This window comes from Peromyscus leucopus, chromosome 2 (genome assembly GCF_004664715.2).
Source record: "Peromyscus leucopus breed LL Stock chromosome 2, UCI_PerLeu_2.1, whole genome shotgun sequence".
NCBI lineage: Eukaryota > Metazoa > Chordata > Mammalia > Rodentia > Cricetidae > Peromyscus > Peromyscus leucopus.
The window spans coordinates 4,373,878-4,384,525 of NC_051064.1; positions in this window are offsets into that span (position 1 = coordinate 4,373,878).

The window sequence follows — 10,648 nt, forward strand, 5'->3', positions numbered from 1 at the left end:
TTTGTATGACTTTGGCTCAGTTTATAAATCTGCTCTGCAGTTCATAGGTATATAAGTTGCTTCCTAACGTACAGTGATTATAAATAAAACTGCTATCAATCTTCAAGAGTAAGTCCTGTTGTCTTCACATGATACTATATCTCTCGGGGATATGCTCAGCAATGGAATTTCTGGAGCATAAGCGTATGAATATGTCAGAATTTGAGCAGATGATTGACACAAAATAATATGTTAGAAAGATTCCTCAAGCTGTTGAACTGGAAATAGAATGGTGCTTTTGGGGTTACTACAAAGCTGCTACAGGAAAGGATGATGTTGCAATTCATTGAAAGTGGAAAAATTAAAGTTCTGAATTAATTGTAGGTAAATATTGAAATAAAACTATTCTGATGGCCTTGGGGACTAGGCCTAAGAAACTGGAACTAACAACTGGGCCAGAAGACAATAGAAAGAACAGGGCTATTTTGTGTGAGAGAGCAGGGAGTAACATGGTTAGAAGGAAGGGACTGGGAAGGAATTAGGACAAACTGGACTTCTTATATTCATCACACACCCAAATAGTTAACAATGGTTAAGCAGACAGAAAGAGAAATCAAGATTTCAGTAAAGCATTCTGAATCCAAAGTATAAACCTGACGATTAACAAGAAGATGACAGATAAAAGCCAAAGGACTGAGTGACATTTCCAAGTCAGCAAGAGAAGAGACAGCTGCTAAAGGCTGAGTGCAGATCAGTGCAAAATTAAGAGAGTAAACATAAATGGAGAAAGCAGCACAGAAACACTTGAAGAAATGACCAGTGGGCAAACAGAAACCATGACAAATGAAAGTGAGTCATGTAGACAAAGCTCAGAACAGTGTCAGGGGCTCTTGACCGTTGAAGTAGGATACACACTGAAGATTGTCTACCCTTTGAAGTCACATTGCCGAGTCATCTGCAATCTTCACTCTACAGTAGAAACAGGGCATTGGGGAGGGGGTGTCAGAAACTGGTTTATTTACTCAGCACTATTGCTCTAGAAGAGTTTTAAAAGTTATGTAAAGGCTTGGAAACTGGAACTTGGTAAAGGTACCATTCTAATCAACTTCTAAGATGCTAAAGAAGTTAACCGTCTAGCTACAGCTGGTGAGAATTTGTCAAGAGATCTAGAGATATTACCTTCTGTGGCTGTGATATAAAAACAAAAAAGTTATCTATTAATTTAATTGGCTTTATTTTTCTAAGAGAAGGAATGATATCATTTCTGAAGAGTGATTGTTGTTTTTTAGAAAATTCTGTATGAAAAAGAAGCCGTGACAGTGTACTGAACACCAACAAGACTTAATTGCAAATCAAGGAAATCTAATTATGTTTGAATCAAAAAGCTGATGATTCATATATAATATTATTAGGTACTACAATATAATTTATAATCTATAAATGATGAAATTGAGCTGGGTTGGTAGCATTTGGGAATATGTTATCTCTGCATTTGGGAAGCTGTGGCTGGAGGATTATAAATTTAAGGCATGCTTGAGACATAAAATGAGACCATATCTTACCAAAAAAAGGTGAAATTGAGGCATAAATATGGATAAATATGGTGGGTTATTTACTTGTAGAAAATTATAGTCAAGAATTAGGTAGTTGGTGTTGAGGGTTTCTGCAAATCCTAGGGGCATAGTAAGGAATCGTGTGAGGCAAGAAAGAAATCTGGTTCAACATGATTCAGTAGTCAGTGTTGGTTCAAACTTCTAAAGTCTGAACCCATGCAGTTTAGTTTAGACATATTTAAGTACAGTGTATCTTTGGAAAAAAGTTTCCTGGTGACAACTATCACAATAAAGCGTATGGCATACTCTTTTACAAGCATATGTGACCTCTTCCATGAGAATGGGTTCTATCGACTGAAAAACAATTGATGTGGGATAGTCTTTCTGTATGCTGTAAATATGTGTTGCTACCATTGATTAAAAGAAGCTGTTTTGGCCTATAGCAAGAGAGGTTAGAGCCACACAGGAAATCCAAGCAGAGATTCAGGGAAAAGAAGGACAGAGTCAGAGAGACAGGATCCATCCAGCTGCCCAAAAAGTAACAAGATGCCAGCAGACCAGTAATGCCATGGCCATGTGGCAATACATAGATTAATAGAAATGGGTTAATTTCAGATGTAGTAACTAGCTAGCAATAAGCCTGAGCAATAGACTAAACAGTTTGTAATATTAAGCCTCTGAATGATTATTTACAAGTGGCCATGGGATTGGGAACTGGCAGGCAGGACAGAGAAAAGGTTCCAGCTACAAGCAATGCTCTGGATAAAGTCTAGGAAGGAAAAGTCTGGGATAAACATAAAAGTCTGAGGGATCCAGGTGTGGCCTGCCTCTCTATATAGCACAGATCATCGGGCTATTGACTACATCCATTCCCAGCTTTCCAGGCAGAAACAGGTAAACATTCTTTCTGTTGAAGAGACAACCCTGTGTGTTTAAAATTCCTGGTTTCCCTAGTGCTTATCTGTGAACACAAGAACCTTGTGCCCTCTATAAACTGGCTCCAGGGTTTATGGTGTCAGGTACTGTCCTCTTTGGCAAAACTTCAGAGGTAGTGTTAGCTAACAGGTATTCATTTTCTAAAATAAACTGATAGGAACTATTTGAAGATCAAAGGAGTCCAAAGGGAGTTTTATAAGGTGGATTTCTTTACAGGCTGCTGTGTTTAATCGTGAGCCTTAAATTTGTGTGGTAGGGAGTTGTAGAGAGCCCATTGGCTGAATTACTTTGTTAATTGCTCTAAGGTCTGTTACCATTCTCCATTTACCAGATTTCTTTTTAATAACAAATACAGGAGAATTCCAAGGGCTGGTTGATTCTTCAATATGCTGAGCATTTAACTGTTCTTCTACCAGCTCTTCTAAAGCCTGGAGTTTCTCTGTTGTTAAAGGCCATTGCTGGACCCATACAGGCTTGTCTGTTAACCATTTTAAAGGTAGAGCTATTGGTGTCTTTGGAAGATCATCAGTTATTGTGCCCTGTTCTTGTATAATATGGATGGCTGGTGACCACTCATTAGAACAATATCTTCTAATATTTCTCTCAGTAACATGTGCTAGTTTATGATTTGTTTCTGAGATTGGAGGGATGTTAATCTGAGTATTCCATTGTTGCAACAAGTCTCGACCCCACAGGCTCATAGTTATGTTAGCCACATATGGTTTTAATTTTCCTCTCTGTCCTTCTGGACCTATACATTCGAGCCATCTTGCACTCTGTTTCACCTGAGATAATGTCCCAATTCCTAAAAGTTGAACGTTTACCTCCTGAAGAGGCCAAATTGGATGCCAAAATTCTGGTGCAATTATGGTAACGTCCGCACCTGTGTCTACCAGACCAGACAACAAAACACCATTTATTTTTATCGTTAATTTTGGTCTTTGTTCATTAATAGAAGTTTGCCAAAAAATTTTCTTTATGTTTTCTCCTGAATTTTCTATTCTCTCTGTTTCATCATCCTGAGCAGCATGATTTATTCCAATAGGCATTTGGTTATTTAATCGCTCAGAGCAGGGATTTCCTCTATGGCTGCAGGAAAGGTTTGAACTGGATTTGCAATGGGGGCCTGCGTGAGGCCCCTCTTTTTTTTCTTTTCTTTTTAAAAGAGAAAGCCAAGAGGTAGGAGCTCAGAGCTAAAATCTCACCCTTCTTCCTGCTGTGTCCCAGCTTCTCGAAAGAGAGCTATTTCCTGTCTGTAAGTCGTTTTTTTCTAGTCATTCTGCCTTCTCATTGGTTGTAAACCCAAACACCTGACTGCCTCGTCACTGTCTGAATGTACAGCCCCCTAGGTCTTAAAGGCATATGTCTCCAATGCTGGCTGTATCCCTGAACACACAGAGATCTATGGGATTAAAGGCGTGTGCCACCACTGCCACACTCTGTCTATGGCTCTAATAGCTCTGACCCCCGGGCAACTTTATTTATTAACATACAATCAAAATCACATTTTAGTACAATTAGAATACCACCACAGGAAGTATTGCCATTTAACTTGTGAATAGAGCTGTAGTACAGCCACTTGAAAGGTTGCTATGTGTTTCCTGTTTCCCTGGACCACCACAGTGCCTGGTACACGCAGAGTAATCATAGCCACCTGCAGGACAAGGTGGATGGTCTGCCTGGGAAGGTGTCTTATGCTGCCACAGGGGAAGAACCTCAGTAGGACTGTGAGCCTCCAATTGACTTAGAAATCATGCTTCTTACAAGACCTCCCAGGCAGAGACAGAGGAAAGAGGTTAGAAGTTCTGGAGTGGATCCAAGTGCGAGCTGAGAAAGGTCCCAAGGCTGCCCGGAGAGTCAAATAACACAAGTCATGAGTGTAAGGCACACATCCTTCCACAGGGCCAAGAGAGAAGCAAAGATGAAGAAATTTCACTGTGAATGACCTTCTCTTGCTTCCAGCTCCCCACTGTGAAGGCCAGTGGCAACAATCAGGAAGGTACAAAATGCCAATGCTACTGTTTCCTGCAAAGCTTGGCTCAAGTGAAAGAGCTTTGACTATTGGTTCCTTCCCCAAGTCCCTTCCCTTTATTCCTCATTGTTGCTATCTTGAAGATTCACCTGCTAAGCCTTTTATATAAGCAAAGGGAGGCCATGCCAACCTCTCTTTGACCCTTTCAAAGACATTCAGTTCTAGCTGGACAACAGAATGAAATATTCAAAAGTTGTCTGTAACTCTGCTAGTGGGGGTTCCTTCTACGTTGGTTTACCAGTATGAATCTGAGTTTGTTTTGTTTTTAGAGACTGATCTCACTATTTAGTCACAGTTTTATAATCAAATTTGTTTCCTTATATTTCCAGTAATTCTTACAATAATTGCCAGTTTGTTCCTTTTCCTCATTATCCTTCCATCCCCCAACTTTCCCACGGGTGACCATTACCTACTTGATCTCTAGCTCTAACGTTGGAAGCGTAAGCAGTGTTGCAAGCGACAAGGGGAGTTTTCTAACTAGGCACACCTACAGGTTGGGTGGTGTGCCCAGTTGGCAGTATCTGCAGGTGCAGTGTCATGCAAAGTGAAAGACGGTTTTGTCTCTCGTGATCGACATTGACATTGGCAAGGTCGAAGTTCTCACAATCAACTCACCAGCCAAAGCTGGATCAATTCAGTCCTTATTGTACAACTCTATCTCCTATGAGGGGATATTCCAGGTTTCCCCCTACCATCCTATAAATTGTATAACCTAAAAGCTTACTCTTAATAGTTGGCACTGCTTATCCCCTGTTCTCATATCCCCTTCCCCTCTACTTCCTTCAGTATTGGCATGGCTATTAGAAATGAGGGCATTATGGGTTTCTATGATCCTGCTTCATTCCCTGTCCCTAGGCTGTCCCCATTAACTCTTGATATCATCTGTTTATTAGCATTTCTCCTAGACTCTTGTGGTTAGAATCATTTTCTCCAGACAAGTTATGCAAATTTGTAATGTCATGAGCTACTGTGACTCTTTCAGGCTAGTAACAAGATGTGTTGGAAAGCAACATCCTGTCCTTGAGAAGCCTGAGTTCATGGTCACACTTGAAACATCAAAGGCTTTAGGGGCTGAATCAGGTCCACTGTATATTTTTAGCAACATCCCCTCTTGTAATAGTCATTTTATCTGTAGCTCTGAGAAAGTGAAATGAAAGGCAACAAGCAATAAGGTTTCTATAAAGAAAGCAGGGGAAGACGGTACCCATAGGCCCCTGGGGGCACGCCCAGAATTTCACAGCAAACTATCCATTGGCCTTGCCAAAAATGGGTCAGATTCTCCAGGGTTTTCCCACAAGGAGAATTTGTTTGTGCTGTTCTCAGGCCTTGTTCCCCAAAGAAGACACAAGGCTCCTGGCAAAATAATACAAAAATGTTATAATAGTAGGGTGTATTGTTTGCTCAACATTAAGTCAAATGATAATTTTAACTACCTTTCCTCAGTTTTCAAACCATAAGTTATTGTGAAGCACAGGCATAAACATATGAACAAATGCACAAGCACACAGGACACACACACACTCTCATACACACTCACAAGCACACGACACACGTTAGGAAACAGTCTAACCCACTTGTCAATGTTTATACAGCCAGTGATCATCAACACCAGGACTCGTGGTAGGTACTCTGGCTCCAGGGTTTTGGATGCTATTCTTTTCCTTAAGTTCATTTTTAAGATTGTTCTGACTTGTTTAGAACATGTAGAAGTATGTTTCTAAACAACTAAATATCATCAAGGCAATTGTCACTGGGTTTACCATGAAGTATAAAATAAGTTAAATATCTGGATACTTAGGGACACTTTAGCCCTGTTAAATAGCTTCAGGTTCTAGTTTACGATCTGAGCCTCTCCAAAGACCAACATGAATTTACTCTTTGACTAAATGAATCTACTTATTGGAATTGTTCCTAAGAGATCATAATCAAAATGTTCCATAATGCTGCCCAAAGTAGTGCTCATGACAATGAGTTATAAAACTTTAATATACAACACTATGAAACTGGCTAAATAATTTAGTTAAAATAATAGGAAATTATTATGTATCTTGTGAAGAAGGTTTAATTAAGTGTGGAAGTTTAACAATAGCAAAGTGAAGAGATTTTCACACACACACACACACACACACACACACACACACACACACACACCACATGCATCAAAAGCCTGACCTGTCCACACAATATGAAGAGGAAAGGTCTGCCTTTAGGAAATGATTAGGTCATAAGGGTGGAAACTCCTAGGGAGGCTAATAGTTCCCTTAAAACAGGGATTAAGAGAGATTCCTGATGTTTCCTTCAAATGGCAACCAAATGCGAAAATGCTCTCTGCAGCATGGAAAGGGAGCCTCATATGAACCACATCGCCACAGTATCCCAAGGACAGTACTCTTACTTTCAGAAGTGTGGTAATTAAGTCAGTTTTGTTTTTAAGTCATTCAGTGTATGGTATTTTGTTATAGCCATTTGCACTGAATAGGAAAATAATATTAATTATTTTCAATCTCTTTTATAAGAAAGAATAATGATGTTTTACTTAGAAAACCCATCCACCCACAGAATACCAGAACATAGTCTCTAACATGCTTCCAATTGTTTATCCCCTTGTGGCTGCAGATAGATATTTAAAAAAAAATCAATAGTTTCTACATTTCCTAATACAGACACAATTTCTTTAAAATTAGAAAAGTGTGGATTAATAAAGTAATAAAACCATTTATACTATATACATATAATTATGTTTTTAGTTCCTAGTAAAGTATGCATTTGCAATGATATAAGCAAGTCTTCATGTCACAAAAGTAAGTTACCTCAGTAAATTATTCTAAACATCCGTGTCAGAAATCTTATTAGCACTTCTTCTCTGCTCTTCAGACCTGTCTCTTCCTTAACTTAATTGAGGGCTCTCAGCCAGAAGCTGCTCATATTCTCCCATTTGTGACTGTGTTACCTGTGAGGAAGCAAGTTGGTGTTAAAGCAAATTTGAGGATGTCTGAAAGACAACAGGAGCTTGTTGCCATGCTGTGGTGCTGCTGATGTCCCTGGCACAGGGTTGATTTAATTTGTGTTCCTTTCCTGAAGGGAGATTACTGTCTCTGCTTTGAGTTTTTCCTACAATGCAAACTTGTATTTCTCCTCTGTTCTAGTCCTGGCTCATCTCAAAATTTTCTTTTCTTGTTTTACTTTTAATCTCCAAATTTGGTCAGGTAATAAAGGATTTGCTTAGCCAAAAATAGAAATCACACAGGGTTTTGTTTTGTTTTGTTTTGCATAAATCACATTTTTCACTTGTGTCCCTTTCTATATGATAACCATTTAAAAATATGGGCTGCATTTTTGTATTATTGTATTTTTAATTAATAGACACAGTAGTCTATGAGGTAAGATTTGAATTTGTTTTAGTATTTCTAAGACACATCCAGACTCTGTAATTTCTGCATGATACCCCAGAATACCCAGCTGTGCCACATCTGAGTCATCCTCCTCACCAGTGGATTCTTCCATTGCCTTCCACTTTTCTTTCCCAGGAAATGTATAAGGAAGCATCTGAATATAGGATAACACAGTGAGTTCCAAGCCTGCTGTCCTCCTGATGTTGACCCATGACTGGGATGGCTGGGTTTCAGGAAATATACTTTTTTTTTATGAAATTCCACCAAAATTCTTTCTGGAATGATTGTGCCATTGAACAAGAGTTGACAGCTTTTAAAGTTGTGCCTGCTTCCTCATTCACGTGTTAAAAGAAGAGCCCATTGTTTTAAAATCTGTTTAGGAGATTTTAATATGTCTTTTGAGATAGTTGAATGGGCATATACTGAGTATGGAAAGGAAAGTTGGAGAAATGAAACAAAATTGCTTCTTCTGCTAAAAGCAAAGGCTTTTAATCTTAGCAAGGGAGAGTTGTGCACAAATAAGTTTTAGGGAAAAATCAATATGGACAAATACTGTGCTATGTCAGAGTATATATTTTCTCCTCCTCCTCTTTCTCCTCTTCTTCCTCCTTCTCCTCTTCCTCCTCCTTCTCCCTCTTTCTTTCTCCTCAATGCCCGTGTACATGTACAAAACAGAGAGAGAGAGGAAGGGAGAGAGGGGGAGATGGGGTGGAGAATTACACATGAGAGGGACGAAATAGAGACAGGAAGGCTACAGTTGACATGAGAAAGCATTTGTTTTTCTTATTGTACAAGTGTGGTGATTGGATTCTATGTTAACTTGCTTAGTGTCACCTGAGTAGTGAGGTTCTATTGAAGAATTATCCCATTTGCCTTAATTGATCTGGGAAGAAACCCTCCCATGCCCCATTCAGGAAATGTGGCCAGGACTTTGTGGTAGCAACATGCTGTGGTAGCAGCACTCTGTGATAATAGCCACATCTGTGGCAGCATCACTCTGTGGTAGCAGCCACATCTGTGGCAGCATCACTTTGTAGTAGCAGCCACATCTGTGGTAGTAGCACTCTGTGGTAGCAGCACTCAGTGGTAGCAACCACATCTGTGGTAGTAGCCACATCTGTAGTAACAGCCACATTTGTGGTAGCAGCACTCTGTGGTAGCAGCACTCTGTGGTAGCAGCCACATCTGTGGTAGCAGTCACATCTATAGTAACAGCCACATTTGTGGTAGCAGCACTCTGTGGTACAGATGAAAACAGTTGTAACAGGAGGAAGTTTATTCGCCCCTTGTTCACTCTCCATTCCTTTGCTTTGCTGCCAAATTCATTTACCAGGTTGCTGCTAACCATGACTCTTCCTCTGAATTCAGCATTAGAGTCTCCAGGCTTCCATCATTAACTAAGGTTCAGCATCCCCCCTGGGTTTTCTGCACCAGATTGAGACTGCCGAGTCACCCAGCCCCACAGACTGAGCAACTATTTGGTTCTCAGCCTTTGAGGTGTGATTCAGCTGTTATTACCTTGAAGTAATAACAGCTTATTTATTGATTTAATAAACTCTTCATTAATAATTAATAATTATATCTAGTCATTCTATTGTTCTGTTCCTCTAGAGAACACTGGCTTATGCAACAAGTCTGCCCTTATCTTTACTTGAATACCAAAATGCATTAGAGAGATATTCTGCGGAGCCTCTCAGTCAATCTTTGTAAATTGAGTTGAGCTACAAATTTGTAAATTTGTAGCTCAGTGGTAGAGAACTAGCCTAACATGTACAGTGGCCTAGGTTTGATCTTCAGAGAAGAAGGGAAGAAGAGAGAGAATCTATTGCTCTCTATTAATGCACAATTGTATTGCGTGTATAAATGAACACATCATTCTTGTACAACTTTCTGCCCAAAGCTGGTTGTGTTGGTAGCAGGAGCATGTGCTAGAAAGCCTCCATGTTAGCTAGAACAATTAAAGGAGGCATGGTCTTTTGAATGTCCATTTTTGAAGTTACAAGGTTGTAAGTAACAGAATTTTCTATTGAAATAGGCTTAAGTAATAAATATTAGCACATGCATGAGGAAAAACAAGTTCAAAACTCAAAGTTTCTGGGTTCTGTGTAAATAGTTAAATAATATTGGTCTATGCCTGGTAGCAAACAGCAGTTTATAGTGTTTATATTCTCTTAAGTTTCATGTCCAATGAAAGGAATGCAAGTACCTTTCTCAAAAATCACACCAAGTGCTTCATTTTATTTTATTATATATAGTTAGGCCAGAAATTCTTTTGTGTATCGACTATGTAACTGTGGTCCTGTGCCTTTCTTGTTTACAAAGCTAATAAGAAGCCAATCAATGCATCCCAACCAAATGAAATACTTTGGCTACCAGTGGGAAACCACACTCTATCCTGTATCTTATGTGCACAAATGCTAATGAACACCATAAAGACCACCACAATTTTGTTCTCCAAGAAAGATGTGCCCATAATCCTCACTGGAACAGATCGCACAGATGCTCCACCGAGCACCACACAGGTGTCTGAGGATGCAGATACATATCTTATGCCCTGGTCACACACTTAAATCTAATTTTGGACAACTTGTCCATGGAAGATTTTCTGTAGGAGACTTTTGATGCCTCAATACTTGCCTCTCTTTTGCCTCTTTGGTTTAGATATTATCATGAAATTGAAAGTGCTTCAGTATCCAAAAATTGATTAATTACTATAGGAAATTACAACTGTCTGCCATATGCCTTCCTAATGGAAG